Source organism: Triturus cristatus, chromosome 1_1 (assembly GCF_964204655.1).
Source record: "Triturus cristatus chromosome 1_1, aTriCri1.1, whole genome shotgun sequence".
Lineage (NCBI taxonomy): Eukaryota > Metazoa > Chordata > Amphibia > Caudata > Salamandridae > Triturus > Triturus cristatus.
The window spans coordinates 135,478,735-135,499,510 of NC_140579.1; the positions used below are offsets into that span (position 1 = coordinate 135,478,735).

General features: G+C 50.5%; 1 pseudogene across 1 annotated transcript in view; it reads right to left on the bottom strand.

Moving 5' to 3' along the window:
* The window catches only part of LOC146869812 (patr class I histocompatibility antigen, B-2 alpha chain-like), a 101,714-nt pseudogene that overhangs the window by 53,907 nt on the left and 27,031 nt on the right, over window positions 1-20,776 (bottom strand). The window contains exon 3 of the transcript XR_014966760.1: window positions 20,266-20,538. The product of XR_014966760.1 is annotated as a patr class I histocompatibility antigen, B-2 alpha chain-like (transcript). The remainder of the gene's footprint in view (window positions 1-20,265; window positions 20,539-20,776) is intronic.

A 20,776-nucleotide genomic window follows, 5' to 3' on the forward strand; every position in this document is an offset into this window, starting at 1 on the left:
TGCTTACATTATCCCAAATTACCCCCAACTCTGTCCTTTGACCCTCTCCCTCCCTTATACACAAACAGCGAAATAGGACTATCCACCTCAAGACTAGAATTAAAACTGAAAGAGGATTTCTCACACCCTATTTATGAAGCAGCCCTCTCTTTTGCTTGCACAATGGCAGCCATCTTGTAGTGGCTCCCCCCTTTATTTATATTCAATCTTCTCTACCTTCTCTTATCTGCCCCTCCCTACTTATGAGACTCATCATGAAGCCACTGCATATCAACAGTTTGAACACACTATTGTCCCCTGCAGGACACTATTCATTCAATATCAGCTACCCTCCAAATGTAACTACAAATGTGCTACAAAAACTTTCAAACAGAGAATTCTCAAACACTTATAATAGACCCCTACTTTTGCATCAATAAGAGTATGACACTTAACAACGTTATCTTCTTCACCAAGCATTGTGCTCTTTGGAGAAAAGTACCTCCTCCACACTCAAGACTACCTCTACCAACAAAGTACCCCACAGCTATAAACGTACTATCTTGCTCTCCCCTGTGTACGATGCAGAAGCCAGTATTTCCAGTTATAATGATGGCACTGTGCTCATTCTATCCTCTAATTGCAACCTGGAACTCTTTGACAATCTCTTCCCCTTCCTCGTGGCTAAACTAGACAGGGATATTACCCCAATCCTAATCCACACGGAATCCCTTCCTATGGATAATTACTTCCCACTTAAACCCTCCTCTACCCCACTATTCTCCTATGACAGACAGCTACTCTCCCACACCTGGTATCTCTACTTATCAGCGGACAACCTCATCTTATGAGAGTGCCTACCCTGCGCATAATCATCAGTCTGACAAGTCTTCTACTCAACCTATTTAAACTTATTGCTAACATTGCACACTCTCAGTCAAGGAACTTCATCTCGCCCAATCAGTGTTCCAACACTACAACACCATCATTGGTTCCATCTAACTTCCTGTCCTCCATCTCTTCTCATTCTACGTGTTCCCTTTTTGACAGTACTAGCACCAGACAGGAGCCCAATAGCGAGTCCCTTACCTCTATTCTCTATGATCATTCTCCTTCGTACCCCTAAGCTCCACTTTAAAGTACAAACTCCGATCAAAACCCCACTACCCTACCTCAGGTCAGTGCCAATTCTCCCATCCAGTCCCTCACACAGAGGACCTACTCCTCTGCCCCCAAATTAATAATCAATTGTCCCCATCAACTCAATGGTAACTTCAATCCCATTAGTATTTCCCAGCTCTACTCTACACTCGATGCAATAAAATCAGATTATTATTCTTCTGCTTATAAACTCTAACCTGGAACATACCTTGTCAAATTACTAGGGGTGGGCCGAGTTTGAGGAGTTGCGCTACACGGAATTCCGCGAAGTTGCATAAAAACTCAGTGGAAATCTGTGCCGTTCCGCTCCATCCTATCAGCTTTCAGATACGGCATTAGCAAGCACATGGTCCCTGCTGGACGAGCCAAGGTTCCATTCTCTACATAGTGCACGCACATTTCAAAATATACCGGCCCATCATTTTAAGAAGTAACTCCGTCGGCTTTTTGTGCAACTGGAACAATTTATATTAATTTTAAAGTGGAAAAAAGTAAATTACTGGTTTACCCCTATCAAGAATGTACCTTTAGCACGGCCACCATGGGTCGACACTAAGTCCCCTGCCTTGAGAACCACCGAGCTGACAGCTGTGGTGGTGGAGACCTGCCTGCCGGGTTCATCCTCGCTGGACATGGCATCCATTCACGGGTGTCCGCATCCTCCCTCTAGTGACGCGCTTGTGATGTCGATACAAGTGGGATGGTTCTCATTGATGGATGGTGACTTGTGAGCTGCTGTGGGGAGGAGTTTGAGTCCCGTCAAGGGCAGGCCGCCTTCAGGAAGAGTCTGCTTGCCACTGCCAGCACCGATTTACCATACAGGTTCCCGAGGTGCCTCTGTACGTGGTGTTGCTCACAGGAGGGACACTGGTGCCTTAGTGGCTCAGATGATCATGATTGGTCTAAATGGTGCCTTGGCTGCAGTTAGAGGTGCTTGCATGCACTGCAGGGGCACACAGATACCTCAGGTTCATCTTTGAGTGCTTTTAGTGCTCACAGGTATTGCAGGTGCAGTTGATGGTATTCGCAAACAAGGAAAGAATTTCAGTTATTGAAAAAAAACACAAAAAGCCCTGGGGTGGGTGGGGGTTTAGAGAAACAGGCCGCTGAGCATCCTCTTCACTGTCAGCAAGCAAGGATACCTGTGACCGAGCCAGGAAATGTATGCACGTGACTCTGTGATGACGACCTCAAAGTATTCAGCATATCACCTGACCTCGCTTCTGGCAACCTTAGCCGCATACCTCCTGACTGTGTGCGCAATCCTTCAGGCCTGGTTAGAGGTGAAAGACGAGCGTGGAAGGGCGGAATTATTAGAAGAAAAATGTGCAAATGAATCGCTAGCCTTGTCAGACTATCAGGGCAATCTCAAAACATGTGGGGACAGTTAAAGGGATTGTAGGAGGAGCCTGACAGCTTGGGCAGAGTTTATAGAAGTGGATAAAGACTGACTCCAGGCACCACGCCTCTGTAAGATGGGACCGCAGGTGTACAGAAGATGGTGTACCCTGGATAAAGACTGACTCCAGGCACCACGCCACTGTAAGATGGGACCGCAGGTGTACAAAAGATGCTGAACCCCTGGATAAAGAGTAGCTCCAGGCACCACGCCTCTGTAAGATGGGACCCCAGGTGTACAAAAGATGCTGAACCCCTGGATAAAGACTGTCTCAAGGCACCACGCCTCTGTAAGATGGGACCGCAGGTGTACAAAAGATGCTGAACCCCTGGATAAAGAGTAGCTCCAGGCACCACGCCTCTGTAAGATGGGACCCCAGGTATACAAAAGATGCTGAACCCCTGGATAAAGACTGTCTCAAGGCACCACGCCTCTGTAAGATGGGACCGCAGGTTTACAAACGTTGGTGTACTCCTGGCTAAAGACTGTCTCCAAGGCACCACGCCTCTGTAAGATGGGACCGCAGGTGTACAGAAGATGGTGTACCCTGGATAAAGACTGACTCCAGGCACCACACCTCTGTAAGATGGGACCGCAGGTGTACTAAAGGTGGTGCAACCCTGGATAAAGAGTAGCTCCAGGCACCACGCCTCTGTAAGATGGGACCCCAGGTGTACAAAAGATGCTGAACCCCTGGATAAAGACTGTCTCAAGGCACCACGCCTCTGTAAGATGGGACCGCAGGTTTACAAACGTTGGTGTACTCCTGGCTAAAGACTGTCTCCAAGGCACCACGCCTCTGTAAGATGGGACCGCAGGTGTACAGAAGATGGTGTACCCTGGATAAAGACTGACTCCAGGCACCACGCCTCTGTAAGATGGGACCGCAGGTGTACAAAAGATGCTGAACCCCTGGATAAAGAGTAGCTCCAGGCACCACGCCTCTGTAAGATGGGACCCCAGGTGTACAAAAGATGCTGAACCCCTGGATAAAGACTGTCTCAAGGCACCACGCCTCTGTAAGATGGGACCGCAGGTGTACAAAAGATGCTGAACCCCTGGATAAAGAGTAGCTCCAGGCACCACGCCTCTGTAAGATGGGACCCCAGGTGTACAAAAGATGCTGAACCCCTGGATAAAGACTGTCTCAAGGCACCACGCCTCTGTAAGATGGGACCGCAGGTTTACAAACGTTGGTGTACTCCTGGCTAAAGACTGTCTCCAAGGCACCACGCCTCTGTAAGATGGGACCGCAGGTGTACAGAAGATGGTGTACCCTGGATAAAGACTGACTCCAGGCACCACGCCTCTGTAAGATGGGACCGCAGGTGTACAGAAGATGGTGTACCCTGGATAAAGACTGACTCCAGGCACCACGCCTCTGTAAGATGGGACCGCAGGTGTACAAAAGATGCTGAACCCCTGGATAAAGAGTAGCTCCAGGCACCACGCCTCTGTAAGATGGGACCCCAGGTGTACAAAAGATGCTGAACCCCTGGATAAAGACTGTCTCAAGGCACCACGCCTCTGTAAGATGGGACCGCAGGTTTACAAACGTTGGTGTACTCCTGGCTAAAGACTGTCTCCAAGGCACCACGCCTCTGTAAGATGGGACCGCAGGTGTACAGAAGATGGTGTACCCTGGATAAAGACTGACTCCAGGCACCACGCCTCTGTAAGATGGGACCGCAGGTGTACAAAAGATGCTGAACCCCTGGATAAAGAGTAGCTCCAGGCACCACGCCTCTGTAAGATGGGACCCCAGGTGTACAAAAGATGCTGAACCCCTGGATAAAGACTGTCTCAAGGCACCACGCCTCTGTAAGATGGGACCGCAGGTGTACAAAAGATGCTGAACCCCTGGATAAAGAGTAGCTCCAGGCACCACGCCTCTGTAAGATGGGACCCCAGGTGTACAAATGATGCTGAACCCCTGGATAAAGACTGTCTCAAGGCACCACGCCTCTGTAAGATGGGACCGCAGGTTTACAAGCGTTGGTGTACTCCTGGCTAAAGACTGTCTCCAAGGCACCACGCCTCTGTAAGATGGGACCGCAGGTGTACAGAAGATGGTGTACCCTGGATAAAGACTGACTCCAGGCACCACGCCTCTGTAAGATGGGACCGCAGGTGTACAAAAGATGCTGAACCCCTGGATAAAGAGTAGCTCCAGGCACCACGCCTCTGTAAGATGGGACCGCAGGTGTACAAAAGATGCTGAACCCCTGGATAAAGAGTAGCTCCAGGCACCACGCCTCTGTAAGATGGGACCCCAGGTGTACAAAAGATGCTGAACCCCTGGATAAAGACTGTCTCAAGGCACCACGCCTCTGTAAGATGGGACCGCAGGTTTACAAACGTTGGTGTACTCCTGGCTAAAGACTGTCTCCAAGGCACCACGCCTCTGTAAGATGGGACCGCAGGTTTACAAACGTTGGTGTACTCCTGGCTAAAGACTGTCTCCAAGGCACCACGCCTCTGTAAGATGGGACCGCAGGTGTACAGAAGATGGTGTACCCTGGATAAAGACTGACTCCAGGCACCACGCCTCTGTAAGATGGGACCGCAGGTGTACAAAAGATGCTGAACCCCTGGATAAAGAGTAGCTCCAGGCACCACGCCTCTGTAAGATGGGACCCCAGGTGTACAAAAGATGCTGAACCCCTGGATAAAGACTGTCTCAAGGCACCACGCCTCTGTAAGATGGGACCGCAGGTTTACAAACGTTGGTGTACTCCTGGCTAAAGACTGTCTCCAAGGCACCACGCCTCTGTAAGATGGGACCGCAGGTGTACAGAAGATGGTGTACCCTGGATAAAGACTGACTCCAGGCACCACGCCTCTGTAAGATGGGACCGCAGGTGTACAAAAGATGCTGAACCCCTGGATAAAGAGTAGCTCCAGGCACCACGCCTCTGTAAGATGGGACCCCAGGTGTACAAAAGATGCTGAACCCCTGGATAAAGACTGTCTCAAGGCACCACGCCTCTGTAAGATGGGACCGCAGGTGTACAAAAGATGCTGAACCCCTGGATAAAGAGTAGCTCCAGGCACCACGCCTCTGTAAGATGGGACCCCAGGTGTACAAATGATGCTGAACCCCTGGATAAAGACTGTCTCAAGGCACCACGCCTCTGTAAGATGGGACCGCAGGTTTACAAGCGTTGGTGTACTCCTGGCTAAAGACTGTCTCCAAGGCACCACGCCTCTGTAAGATGGGACCGCAGGTGTACAGAAGATGGTGTACCCTGGATAAAGACTGACTCCAGGCACCACGCCTCTGTAAGATGGGACCGCAGGTGTACAAAAGATGCTGAACCCCTGGATAAAGAGTAGCTCCAGGCACCACGCCTCTGTAAGATGGGACCGCAGGTGTACAAAAGATGCTGAACCCCTGGAAAAAGAGTAGCTCCAGGCACCACGCCTCTGTAAGATGGGACCCCAGGTGTACAAAAGATGCTGAACCCCTGGATAAAGACTGTCTCAAGGCACCACGCCTCTGTAAGATGGGACCGCAGGTTTACAAACGTTGGTGTACTCCTGGCTAAAGACTGTCTCCAAGGCACCACGCCTCTGTAAGATGGGACCGCAGGTTTACAAACGTTGGTGTACTCCTGGCTAAAGACTGTCTCCAAGGCACCACGCCTCTGTAAGATGGGACCGCAGGTGTACAGAAGATGGTGTACCCTGGATAAAGACTGACTCCAGGCACCACGCCTCTGTAAGATGGGACCGCAGGTGTACAAAAGATGCTGAACCCCTGGATAAAGAGTAGCTCCAGGCACCACGCCTCTGTAAGATGGGACCCCAGGTGTACAAAAGATGCTGAACCCCTGGATAAAGACTGTCTCAAGGCACCACGCCTCTGTAAGATGGGACCGCAGGTTTACAAACGTTGGTGTACTCCTGGCTAAAGACTGTCTCCAAGGCACCACGCCTCTGTAAGATGGGACCGCAGGTGTACAGAAGATGGTGTACCCTGGATAAAGACTGACTCCAGGCACCACGCCTCTGTAAGATGGGACCGCAGGTGTACAAAAGATGCTGAACCCCTGGATAAAGAGTAGCTCCAGGCACCACGCCTCTGTAAGATGGGACCCCAGGTGTACAAAAGATGCTGAACCCCTGGATAAAGACTGTCTCAAGGCACCACGCCTCTGTAAGATGGGACCGCAGGTGTACAAAAGATGCTGAACCCCTGGATAAAGAGTAGCTCCAGGCACCACGCCTCTGTAAGATGGGACCCCAGGTGTACAAAAGATGCTGAACCCCTGGATAAAGACTGTCTCAAGGCACCACGCCTCTGTAAGATGGGACCGCAGGTGTACAAAAGATGCTGAACCCCTGGATAAAGAGTAGCTCCAGGCACCACGCCTCTGTAAGATGGGACCCCAGGTGTACAAAAGATGCTGAACCCCTGGATAAAGACTGTCTCAAGGCACCACGCCTCTGTAAGATGGGACCGCAGGTTTACAAACGTTGGTGTACTCCTGGCTAAAGACTGTCTCCAAGGCACCACGCCTCTGTAAGATGGGACCGCAGGTTTACAAACGTTGGTGTACTCCTGGCTAAAGACTGTCTCCAAGGCACCACGCCTCTGTAAGATGGGACCGCAGGTGTACAGAAGATGGTGTACCCTGGATAAAGACTGACTCCAGGCACCACGCCTCTGTAAGATGGGACCGCAGGTGTACAAAAGATGCTGAACCCCTGGATAAAGAGTAGCTCCAGGCACCACGCCTCTGTAAGATGGGACCCCAGGTGTACAAAAGATGCTGAACCCCTGGATAAAGACTGTCTCAAGGCACCACGCCTCTGTAAGATGGGACCGCAGGTGTACAAAAGATGCTGAACCCCTGGATAAAGAGTAGCTCCAGGCACCACGCCTCTGTAAGATGGGACCCCAGGTGTACAAAAGATGCTGAACCCCTGGATAAAGATTGTCTCAAGGCACCACGCCTCTGTAAGATGGGACCGCAGGTTTACAAACGTTGGTGTACTCCTGGCTAAAGACTGTCTCCAAGGCACCACGCCTCTGTAAGATGGGACCGCAGGTGTACAGAAGATGGTGTACCCTGGATAAAGACTGACTCCAGGCACCACACCTCTGTAAGATGGGACCGCAGGTGTACTAAAGGTGGTGCACCCCTGGATAAAGAGTAGCTCCAGGCACCACGCCTCTGTAAGATGGGACCCCAGGTGTACAAAAGATGCTGAACCCCTGGATAAAGATTGTCTCAAGGCACCACGCCTCTGTAAGATGGGACCCCAGGTGTACAAAAGATGCTGAACCCCTGGATAAAGACTGTCTCAAGGCACCACGCCTCTGTAAGATGGGACCCCAGGTGTACAAAAGATGCTGAACCCCTGGATAAAGACTGACTCCAGGCACCACGCCTCTGTAAGATGGGACCGCAGGTTTACAAACGTTGGTGTACTCCTGGATAAAGACTGTCTCCAGGCACCACGCCTCTGTAAGATGGGACCGCAGGTGTACTAAAGGTGTTGTACCCCTGGATAAAGATTGGCTCCAGGCACCACACCTCTGTAAGAGGGGACCGCAGGCAAACCACAGATGGTGTACCCCTGGATAAAGACTAACTCCAGCCACCACACCTCTGGTAGATGGGACTGCAGGTTAACTGAAGGTGGTGTACCCCTGGATAAAGACTGATTCCAGCCACCACACCTCTGGTAGATGGGACTGCAAGTTTACTGAAGGTGGTGTACCCTTGGATAAAGACTGGCTCCAGGCACCACGCCTCTGTTAGATTGGACTGCAGGTGTACTAAAGGTGGTGTACCCCTGGATAAAGACTGGCTCCAGGCACCACGCCTCTGTTAGATTGGACTGCAGGTGTACTAAAGGTGGTGTACCCCTGGATAAAGACTGGCTTCAGGCATCATGCCTATGTAAGAGGGGACTGCAGATATAGCAAAGGTGCTGTACCTCTGGATAAAAACAGGCTCTGGGCGCCACGCACCTGTAACATGGAACCAACCGCAGGTGTACTGAAGGTGGTGTACCCCTGAATAAAGATTGTCTCCAGGCACCACGCCTCTGGAAGATGGGACTGAATGTGCAATGAATGGGGTGTCCCCCAGATAAAGACTGGCTGCAGGCACCACGCTGCAGCAAGATGGGATCGCGAGTGTACTGGAGGGGGTGTACACCCAGATAAAGACTGGCTTCAAGCACCACGCATCTAGAACATGGCACTGAGGGTGTACTGAAGGTGGTGTACCCCTTAATAAAGACTGGCTCCATGCGCCATGCAAGATGGGGCCACAGGTGTACTAAACATGCTGTACCCTCGGATAGAGACTGGCTCCAGGCACCACACCTGTGTAAGAAGGGACTCCAAGTGTACTAAATGTGGTATACCTCTGGATAAAGACTTGCTCCAGGCACCACATCTCCGCAAGAGGAAACTACAGGTGTACTAAAGGTGATGTACCCCCTGGATAAAGCCTGGCTCCATGCACCATGGCTATGTAAGATGGGGCTGCAGGTGAACTAAAGGCTGTGAACTCCCCGGATAAAGACTGGTTGCAGGTACCACGCCTCTACAAATTGGGACTGCAGGTGTACAAAAGGTGGTGTACCCCTAGATAAGGATCGAATCCAGCCACCACGCCTCTGTAAGATAGGACTGCAGGTGTAAAAAAGGTTGTGTACCTCTCGATCAAGACTGGCCTCAGGCACCACGTCTCAGCAAGATGGGATCACAGGTGTGCAAAAGGTAGTGCACCCCTAGATAATGAGTGGCCCCAGGTACCACTCCTCTTTAAAAGGTAACCCCAGGTGTACTATAGGGCTGTGCACCCCTGGTTAAAGACTGCCTCAAGGCACCACACCTCTGTAAAAGAGGACCGCAGGTGTACCCTAGATAAAGACTGCGTACAGGCACCACGCCTCTACAGGATGGACCTGCAGGTGTACTAAAGGCAGTGTACCCCTGCATAATGACTGGCTCCAGTAAACACACCTCTGTTAGGGGGGACCAGAGTTGTACTGAAGGTGGTGCACCCCTGAATAAAGACTGGCTGCGGGCACCACGCCTCTGTAACATGGAACTGCAGGTGTAATAAAGGTGCAGTTTGCCTGGATAAAGACTGGCTACGGGCACCATGCCTCTGTAAAATGGAACCGCATATGTACCGATGGTGAGGTACCCCTAGATAAAGACCAGCTCTGGGTCCACGCCTCGGTAACATGGAACCGCATGTGTACTGAAGGTGATGTATCCCTGGATAAAGACTGGCTCACAGCACAACGCCTCTGCATGATGGGACTTCAGGAGTACTAAATTTGGTGTACTCCTGGATAAAGACTAGCACCAGGCGCCATGCCTCTGTAAAATGGGACAGCAGGTGTACTAAAGGTGGTGCATCTCTGGATTAAGATTGGCCCCAGGCATCATGTCTCTGTAAGAAGGAACGGCAAGTGTAGTAAAGGTGGTGAACCCCCGAATTAAGACTGGCTCCAGGCACCATGCTTCTGTAAGATGGGACCGCAGGTGTACAAAGGTTGGAGCACCCCTGGATAAAGACTGTCTGAAGGCACCACGCCTCTGTAAGAGGGGACTGCAGGTGTACTAAAGGTGGTGCATCTCTTGATTAAGATTGGCCCCAGGCATCATGTCTCTGTAAGAAGGAACGGCAAGTGTAGTAAAGGTGGTGAACCCCTGAATTAAGACTGGTTCCAGGCACCATACCTCTGTAAGACAGGACCGCAGGTGTACTGAAGGTGCTGTGTCCCCCTGGATCAAGACTGGTTCAGGGAACTACGCTTTCTGAAACAGGCAGGTATGATAAGTAGATAAGGACCTGCACCAATATGGATCAGTAGGCTTCGTGCCAGCCAGCAACATTCCGATGTAGTTAGTGCATAAAAGGTGAGAGTTGAAAGAACACACGCAGTGCTCCACTGTCCTCGAGGCACTAGTAAATCTATAATCAGAAATACCTGGAGAGTCACCTTCAAGTATACAGTGCTACTCAGGGACAACAGATTCACAGTCTGGGGGCCACATGGCTGATAGGAAAACGCCCTCTACGCGGGAGCCCTGACCAAGCTCATCAAACGACTACGACGCATCCAAAACGCCTCGGCAGACTGATCCTTAATGTACCACGCCACAGCCACATCGCCCCCCACCTGAGGGACCTGCACTGGCTCCCCGTCAACAAGAGGATATCCTTCAAACTCCTCATCCACGCACACATGGCACTCCACAAGACCGGCCCAGCCTACCTCAACAGTCATCTCTCCTTCTACATCCCCAACCGCCAGCTCTGCTCCGCCGACCTCTCACTCGCCACCGTCCCGCGCATCCGAAGAACAACCACCGGCGGGAGATCCTTCTCCCACCTCGCTGCCAAGACATGGAACACCCTCCCACTGAGCCTACGACAGACCCAAGACCTGCTGACCTTCAGGAGGCTACTCAAGACCTGGTTGTTCGATCAGTAGCGCCCCCCCAGCGCCTTGTGACCCTCGCGGGTATGTAGTGCGCTTTACAAATGACTGATTGATTGATTGATTGATTGATTGATTGATTGATAGGAGGCATTAAGCTTTCTTTCAGTCCAGACCAGTGCGGTCCTTCTGATGGGAAAGTGATTGGGACTGTCAGGAACTTGAACCCGGCAATCGCGCTCGCTGCTATGCCTAGAGACGACGCGACGCGGGAGAGACCGGAACCACAACCCCCATCAGGCAACGCGCGGCACGTAGCGCGTGAGGCAGAGGCGGATCCGGAAGCAGGAAATAAGGACCCTGAACTCCGGACCGCGCTGCCGATTATTTGACCTTCGCCATAGAGGAAGCAGGACGCTTCTTTCCTCTGTTCCAGTTGCGGTAAGAGTGTCTAAGGACACAACTTTCGACCGCTGTTTGAGGACATCACGGGAAGTTTATCCCGGTCTCCAGTGACTCCCCTGTTGGTGGTGATTGCGTCACCGTGCTGGGGAGAGTACGCGCACTTAGTGGGGCCCGCGAATTACACGGTGAGCAAACGCTGTATGGATGTATGAGTGCGGCCATATCTCAGCAGGCATCACGAGACGGTGTACATACGTTATGTAATAATTTTGAGACCTAGAAAACGACGAATTGGGCATTTAGTTCGTGTGACATTTCCTTAACTTGTATTATGTAATTACGTCAGAGGTTCTGGATTACAGGGGACCACAAGGCATCATGGGATATGAGGTACAAAACCTAGAGAAGGAACGTGATATCTAACGATGCACTTCTTTGTTCCAACAGACATGATCTTACCTGATACATAACTTTGCTATAGTGTTGGAATTCAGTGTCTTCCCCGCATTCCTTTTTTGTTGTATGTGTTGTGTTTCTTTTTTGGTACCCACACAGGAGTGAGAGTAAAGAGAACGGAATCAGGAAGGTTAGACACAAAAGGCCAGGGTAACAGAAAGGCGTCTTCCTCTCCTCTCCTCTGAAATGGGATGGAACTTCGTTCTTTTTCTTTGCAGGTAGGAAGGGGGGGATTGAGAGGGTCAGGGAATTGAGCGAGAGAGTAAAGGGTTATAGCAGATTCTCATTGTGTTTCCTTGTTTCCCACACAGGTCTCCCTCCCCGCAGTCCCCACCCTTTCCTTCCCCCGCTCAATTGCCCCAAAAGTCTGCGTATGTTTACATGGCCAGACTTGGGTCGATTCAGAGGTGGGCCCCCATAGAGCATCGACACAGCACCGAGGACACGGAACCGGAGAGCCTGACAGAATAATCGGCCCACGAATCAGTCTCCTCTTGGTTGTGTTGAGTTAGGCATGGCCACCTTAGAGGACGTAGTCGCAGCCTTAACGCTGGTTCAAGCCGAACTGGCCGCGTCACGTCAGGAGACAGCAGCCCTTCATACCCAAGTGGATAGGCTTCAGAAAAACCCCTTTGACGTAGGGGGTTCTCCACACCCACCGTCAGTAGTGGTAGAGATGCCAGCACAAATCCAGTTAGCACCTCCGGAGATGTTTTACGGAGACATCAAGAAGGTGCAAGTGTTCCTTACCCAGGTCCTCCTCCTTCACTTCAATTGCAAGCCAAAGATGTTCGGTACAAATCAAGCACGAGTGGCGTTTTTGATTTCATACCTGGGAGGAGAGGCCGCACAATGGGCAGTCCCCATAGTGCGGAGAGATGACCTGAAGCTGTATGATTGGGACGAGTTCCGGGAAAGCTTCGAAAAGACATTCGATAGAAGGGCAGACACGTTCTCAGCAGATAGGGACCTGTTGGAACTTCGCCAAGGGTCCTCTGAGTTGGTTAGTTATTTGAATAGCTTTCGGAGACTCGCCGCAGAAACGGACTGGCCGGAATCAAAACAATCGGCTATATTCTATCAGGGGCTCTCAGAGGAGCTAAAGGACGTATTAGCCCAAATTGACCCTCAGCCTCGCACGTGTACCGCCCTTATCGACCTTACACTCCGGTTGGACCACCGACTTAGAGAACGCCGAGGAGAAAATAAAAAGAAAGACAAAGGCGCCGCGTACGGTGATCGTGGCTGCGTTTCGGAAAAGACGATTACCCAACCTGAACCGATGGAAATCGGAACTGTAAGAGCATCATTGACACTCAGCGAAAGAGACCATCGCCGCAAGCAAGGATTGTGTCTCTATTGTGGGAAGAAGGGGCATTTCCTCCGGGAATGTCCGGTAAAACCCAAGTATGGTAGGGGAAAAGTAGGGCAAACCGCTGCCCTAACCACTGAAAAAGAGGAGGGAAACGGCAGGGCTTGAGGAAGAAGGAAGGGAAGTCCTCAAGCGAATGCGCCATCCCTTCCGTGGATGCTTATGAGTTCGAAACAACAAAACACTTTTTTATAACGCTGGTGATCAAGATAAACAACGAAAACCAGCACATACAGGCAATGGTAGACTCAGGAGCCACCAGTTGCTTCATGGACAAAGAAGAGGCGCATCGCCTGAAAGTACAAATGGTTCCCAGATCCATTCCGGAGAAGGTGTACGCAGTGGATGGTCAAGAGTTGGAAACCGGTCCCATCACACACCACACTCCGGAATACGAACTCCTCTACGATGACTGTCATAGTGAGAAATTATCATTCTGCATAATACACGCTCCCCAGTATGGAGTTATTCTAGGCCTGCCTTGGCTCCAGAAGCACGACCCAACGATAAGGTGGACTCAAAAGACGTTGAGTTTCAATTCAGAGTATTGCAGACAACATTGCACCCCAACGTTATCCCGGCCCTCGAGACTCTTAGCCACTAGTCAACGTATAGCCACCGCAGCAGAGAAAGACGTGGCGCTGCCTTTGTGTTATGAGCCCTACGCCGATGTGTTTTGCAACATCCAGGCAGAAAAGTTACCACCCCACAGAGACTACGATTGTCGCATAGACCTGGTCCCAGGAGCGGTAGTACCATGTGGGAGGATATACGCCCTTACTGTACCAGAAACAACATATCTACGTGAGTATTTGGATAAATACCTAGAGCTGGGTTTTATAAGACCCTCGAGATCACCAGCGGCCTCTCCCCTTTTCTTTATACCCAAGGCCAACGGGGACTTAAGATGTTGCATTGACTACAGGGCATTGAACGAAATTACCATCAAGAATCGCTATCCACTCCCCCTGATTCCGGTGCTTTTGGAACAAGTGCGAGCAGCAGGCATCTACACTAAATTGGTCCTGAGGGGTGCCTATCACTTGGTCCGAATAAAAGAAGGGGACGAATGGAAGACCGCGTTCAAGACAAGATACGGGCTCAACGAATACCTGGTAATGCCCTTTGGGTTATGTAACGCCCCAGCGGCGTTTCAGTTTTTTCTCAATGAGGTCCTGAGACAATATCTGGACCTCTTCGTCGTGGTCTATATAGACAACATACTTATTTACTCAGCCACAGAAGAAGAACACGTTGGTCACGTAAGCCTGGTCTTACAAGCCTTAAGGAAACATCGGTTGTTTTGCAAGATAACGAAGTGCGAATTCCACGTCACAACCGTGGAATTCCTTGGGGTGATGCTTACCCCTTCTGGTCAAGTCATGGCGGAAAGGAAGGTGAAGGCCATCCTCGAATGACCTTGTCCACACAATGTCAAGGAAATCCAGAGCCTACTGGGTTTCGCGAATTTCTATCGCCGGTTAATCCGGCACATCTCAGAAATAGTTACTCCGTTAACTAAGTTAACCAGAAAAAAGACCCTGTTTTTATGGACACAGGACACCCAAAAGGCCTTCACCTTCTAAAGAACGCTTTTGTAACAGCCCCAGTTCTCACACACGCCAATCCAGCTCTACCATTCATAGTAGAAGCCGATGCCTCTGAGTCAGCGATAGGAGCGGTGCTCTCGCAACAGCATGAATCTACGAGCTATCTACATCCCATAGCCTTTATGTCTCGGAAACTCAATGCAGCGGAACAGAACTATACAATAGCAGAGAAGGAGCTATTAGCTATCAGAGGCGCCTTTCTGGAATGGAGACACTGGTTAATGGGAGCAGTCCATCAAATCACGGTGTATTCCGACCATCGTAACCTCCAGTTTATGAAGGCGGCACGTCATCTCACTCCACGTCAGCTTCGGTGGATGCTCTTCTTCGCCGAATACCATTTTGTGGTTACCTACCGGCCGGGAGCCCAGAGCAAAAAGGCAGACGCACTGACAAGACAAGAAGTCGTTCCCCCTGAGGATAATTCAGGCCAAACTTGGAATACAGACATTCACATGGAGACGCTGGCTCAAATCACATCCAGAATGGCGAGTCAGACAAGGACTCCCCATTAAGGGACAACAGTTGCTGCTCCCTAACCTCAAACTACGCCGAGCTGCGTTTTCATGGTGTCACGATCTACCATGTGCTGGACATCCAGGGGGCGCTAAAACATTGGACAAGGTGTTGCATCAGTTCTGGTGGCCAACAGTCCGTCTTGACGTGTTCATGTGGGTACGGGAGTGTAACAAGTGTGCTCAATCAAAAACGGATCACCAACAGACACAAGGACTACTGCAAATTATGCCCACACCTGGGAACGAATTTCGGTGGACTTCATAGTGGGTTTACCGAGGGATCAAGGAAACACCGCTATAGTCGTGGTAGTAGACTATTTGACCAAAATGGGCCACTTTATAGCGTGTAGACAAGCACCCACAGCCAGCCAACTGGCGAAACTGTTGTTAGTCCACATAGTTCGACTCCATTGCCTTCCGAAAGATATCGTCTCAGACCGAGGGGCCCAGTTTACAGCAGGATTCTGGAGAACGTGGTGCTCGGAGTTGCAAATGGCAACCTCTCTTTCCACTAGCTTCCAACCACAAACGGACGGCCAAACCGAAAGGCTCAACCAGACTCTGAAACAGTTCCTTCGGTCCTATGTCAAAACCAATACTGACGAGTGGGTGGATTGGTTGTGGGCGGCCGAAGTTGCATACAACAGCGCCAGACATTCCTCCACGCTATACACTCCGTTCTATAGCACCTATGTGTTCCACCCTAGATTCTCACCATTGATCCTTCCTAGCTCCTCTACTCGCATCCCTGAGGTACATACACTGCTTCAGCGGATGCGCAAAACGCTTCTGGCAATACACGGCAACCTGATTAAGGCCAAAGAAAGATACAAGACACAGGCTGACAAAAGGCGTAGACCCGGTCCTACATATGTAAGGGGTGATTGGGTCTGGTTGTCCACAAAACACATTAGATTAAAAAAGCACAGCGTGTTTAACCTGAAATACATAGGCCCATACCAGGAGGTGAAACATATAAACCCTGTGGCGGTTAGGCTGAAGCTACCTTCCCATCTGCGCGTGCATCCCGTGTTTCATGTGTCTCTTTTGAAACCGGTTCATGGTAAGACACTGAAACGCCCGGCGCCTGTGTTAGTACAGGGGGATCTCGAATATGTGGTACAGGGCATATTGGATGCCAAGAGAGTGGGAAGGAAGTTGTGGTATTTGGTGGCTTGGAAGGGGTACGGCCCTGACGAGAACTCATGGGAACCGAGAGAGGCAGTGCATGCTCCCAGGTTGGTAGCCCGGTTTCATTGCTTGCACCCTGAAAAACCTGATTGCAGCTTGCGCTCCCGGTAAGGGGGATGTTCTGTCAGGAACTTGAATCCGGCAATCGCGCTCGCTGCTATGCCTAGAGACAACGCGATGCGGGAGAGACCGGAACCACAACCCCCATCAGGCAACGCGCGGCGGGTCCGGAAGCAGGAAATAAAGACCCTGCACTCCGGACCGCGCTGGCGATTATTTGACCTTCGCCATAGAGGAAGCAGGACGCTTCTTTCCTCCGTTCCAGTTGCGGTAAGAGTGTCTAAGGACACAACTTTCGACCGCTGTTTGAGGACATCACGGGAAATTAATCCCGGTCTCCAGTGACTCCCCTGTTGTTGGTGATCGCATCACAGTGCAGGGGAGCGTACGCGCACTTAGTGGCGCTTGGGCAGCTTCTGACCCCATTGGCGAAACCGTGCACGGTTTCATGCGGGGTGAATACGCGCTCGCGAATTACACAGTGAGCAAACGCTGTATGGATGTATGAGTGCGGCCATAACTCAGCAGGCATCACGAGACGGTGTACATACGTTATGTAATAATTTTGAGACCTAGAAAACGACGAATTGGGCATTTAGTTTGTGTGACATTTCCTTAACTTGTATTATGTGATTACATCAGAGGTTCTGGATTACAGGGGACCACAAGGCATCATGGGATATGAGGTGCAAAACCTAGAGAAGGAACGTGATACCTAACGATTCACTTCTTTGTTCCAACAACAGACATGATCTTACCTGATACATAACTTTGCTATAGTGTTGGAATTCAGTGTCTTCCCCGCATTCCTTTTTTGTTGTATGTGTTGTGTTTATCTTTTGGTACCCACACAGGAGTGAGAGTAAAGAGAACAGAATCAGGAAGGTTAGCCACAAAAGGCCAGGGTAACAGAACCGCGCTTGGTAGGCGTCTTCCTCTCCTCTACTCTGAAATGGGATGGAACTTCGTTCTTTTTCTTTGCAGGTAGGAAGGGGGGGATTGAGAGGGTCAGGGAATTGAGCGAGAGAGTAAAGGGTTATAGCAGATTCTCATTGTGTCTCCTTGTTTCCCACACAGGTCTCCCTCTCCGCAGTCCCCACCCTTTCCTTCCCCCGCTCAATTGCCCCAAATGTCTGCGTATGTTTACATGGCCAGACTTGGCTCGATTCAGAGGTGGGCCCCCATAGAGCATCGACACAGCCCCGAGGACATGGAACCGGAGAGCCTGACAGGGACTTCAACTTATATCAGAAGCGTGAGATACTCTCATTGACCTCAGGCTCCTATAAGGGTCCTTGATGGCTTGGTGTATTGTGCACAAGGCAGAAGGTGTTTAGTCTGTACACCTGTGCACAAGGGAGGAAATCTTCTGTACTCGCTGCTGATGAAGCCATCGGAAAGTTCCTCATTCGAAAGTTGTATCCAAGGCCGGAGTGGCTACACTGGGCATCGGGCGTTTCTTCGGGACACTGGGAGGGCTGTTTTGTAGCAGTGCAGAAGTTTTGAAAGCATCCCCTGCAGAGTTCCTTTACATCTGTAGTTTTCAGGCAACAATCAACATTTTTAAGATAACTCTGGTGATAAATGTGCCTGCTGGAGAGAGATCTGAGTTTTGTCTAATGGCAGTTATGATTTGTCTACGGTAGCGCTGAGGGTTAATATACCTGCAGCAAAGAACATATACAATGCAGATCACAGTACAGTATTATATGTGTGCATAGCTTAGTGGGTTACAGGTGCGAGTGAAGTAGAGCGCAGGTTTCTTGAGGAAAGATGGAAATCCAGCGGATGGTTGATGTGGGATGGTCCATGTTTGTGGAGAGCTTTGTAGGCGTGTGTGCGCATCTTAAACTGGCTTCTTTTCTGGACATGGAGCCAGTAGACGTCCCTGAGGTAAGGGGAGATGTGGGTATGCTTGGGGAAGTCCAGGATGAGTCTGACTGCTGCGCTGTGTATTGTCTGGAGTCTTCTGAGGAGCTGGGTGGAGATACCGATGTAGACATCATTGCCATAGTCAAGATGGGTGGTGACGAGTGCTTGTGTGACGGTCTTTCTGGTGTTTACTGGCATATATCCATAGATGGCATCCATCTGAAGATTTTGAGGAGCATTCAGAGTGTGTGAAAGCAGGAAGAGGCGACTGCGTTGACTTGTTGTTTCATGGTTAGTAGGCTGTCCAGGATTATGCCGAGTATGTGAGCATGGCCAGTCGGTGTGGGTCCCAGTTCTTCCGGCCACCAGCTGTGGTCCCATGTAGAGGTCCCATGCAGACGTTTAAAAAAAACATGGATTTAAAAGTATGGTGCAGCAATTTTCAGGCAACAATAAGTCAAGATAAATCTGGTGATTCATGTTCCTGCTGGTGAGAGATGGATTTTGTCTAGTGGCAGTTTTGACTCATCATGAAGTAGCGCAGAGGGTTAATGTGCCAGCTGCTAAGAATGTGTACCATACAGACCCCAAAACAGTCCAAGTGAACTATGAGCAGCACTTAAAAAAACATGAAATGCATGTGATAGAGGGACTACGAAGAGATGAGGAGGGCTGCTGGAGAGGGGGAGTGAGGGCATTTGTGCAGAAAGAGGCCATGGCAGGAGGGGGGCACTAAAAAAGACTGTGCCATCAGCGTTAAAGCCATCCATGGTGTGGAACATAGAACAAAGTCCAAGGTAGAAAAAACAATGCTGGGCGTAAAAAAGTAGCCTGAATCTCACTGCAAAGGAGATAAATCAATTAGTAGTTGTTGGTGGTTCAGGCTCCGCTCCAAGCACCGCCACTGTATACAGTACCCGTGCCTAAGCAAGACCCATACCACTGCACACTATGTCATACCACTGCCCCCCAAGTGCTCAATGCCCCTGCACCATGCCAGCAAGTGGAAACCAAGCTAAGAGTGCAAGCATGGGTGGGGGGGAATCAGAGCATGGACCTCATACAGGGGTACAAAGGACCCCACTGTAACACTTTACGTCCCACACACAACAGTGCCCCCCCCCAGCGGTCCTTGTGGGGACGTTGGAGGGGACAGGTGAAGACCGGACCTCACAGAAGCACCAAACAGACCACACACCTCTGAGGGTAACACTGCCCCGCCCCACCCTGATCCCCACAATGAGCTCCGTGCAGTACAGCGCTATTAGTACCTGTCTGTGCAATCGCTTCAGTGCCTGATGTCAATGTCAATGTCAATGTCAAATATTTTTATAAAGCACTCAAATCACCGAAAGGTCTCAAGGTGCTAGCAGAAAAAAGACAGAGAAACAGACAGTAACCTAGATACCCGATACAAAAGCTTATTGAGATAAGAGCCAGGTTTTCAGTCTTTTACAGAACATGAGTGGTCTGCTATGGATAGAAGTTCTGATGGCAATTTGTTCCAAGGCATAGGGGGGAGGTAAGAAAATGATAGGCCACCATTACGGACAGTTCGAATACGCGGCTGAGCAAGGAAAGATTTTGTGCCGGACCTTAAGGAACGTCCAGGTTTGTACCATTGCAATTTTTTTGCCAGATAACATGGACCGATACCATACATTATCCTGTGTGTGAGACTTAAGATTTTATAATGTCCTCTTTGGTGAACCGGAAGCCAATGCAAGGTTTTAAGTCGGAGCCGAAGAGGATCTGGGGGGGAAGATTAAGAATAATGATGGGAAGGCAGCAGTAGACGCTATATGAATACGCATAACCCACCTCTTTGCTGACTCTCTGCCACAGTCTTCATATTTTGCTTCAGATTCCCGATGCACTTGCCCTCCAGGTAGTCCTTCTGTTTCTGGGCATTGACCCTCTCCGAGTTCCATCGATCCTGTGTGATTTTTGCCACATCCGTACCCGCCGTGTAGGTCAATCTGTCCTTGTCCAAGCTGATGAAGTCGTGTCCGTCAAAGGAGTATTGATAAAACCCCCCGACTGAGCCATCTTCCCAGATGTCACAGCCGTATATCCGCTGGTACAAGTGGAGACCTGTAGGGGGAGAGAGGAGAGTGAGGGGCTGAGGTAGCAGAGCGGAAGTCCCATTCCTCTAGACAGACAGACAGTGATGGGACACAAGAGCTGTTTACCCAGAACTCACGGCTGGACATAAACTGGAACATGTGGAGAACAGAGGGGGGAGGGGGAGTGAGGGGCTGAGGGAGCAGAATGAGGGAGCGAGGGTCAGACATCTGCAGGAGACAAGAACCCCTTGGATATGGGCATAGGA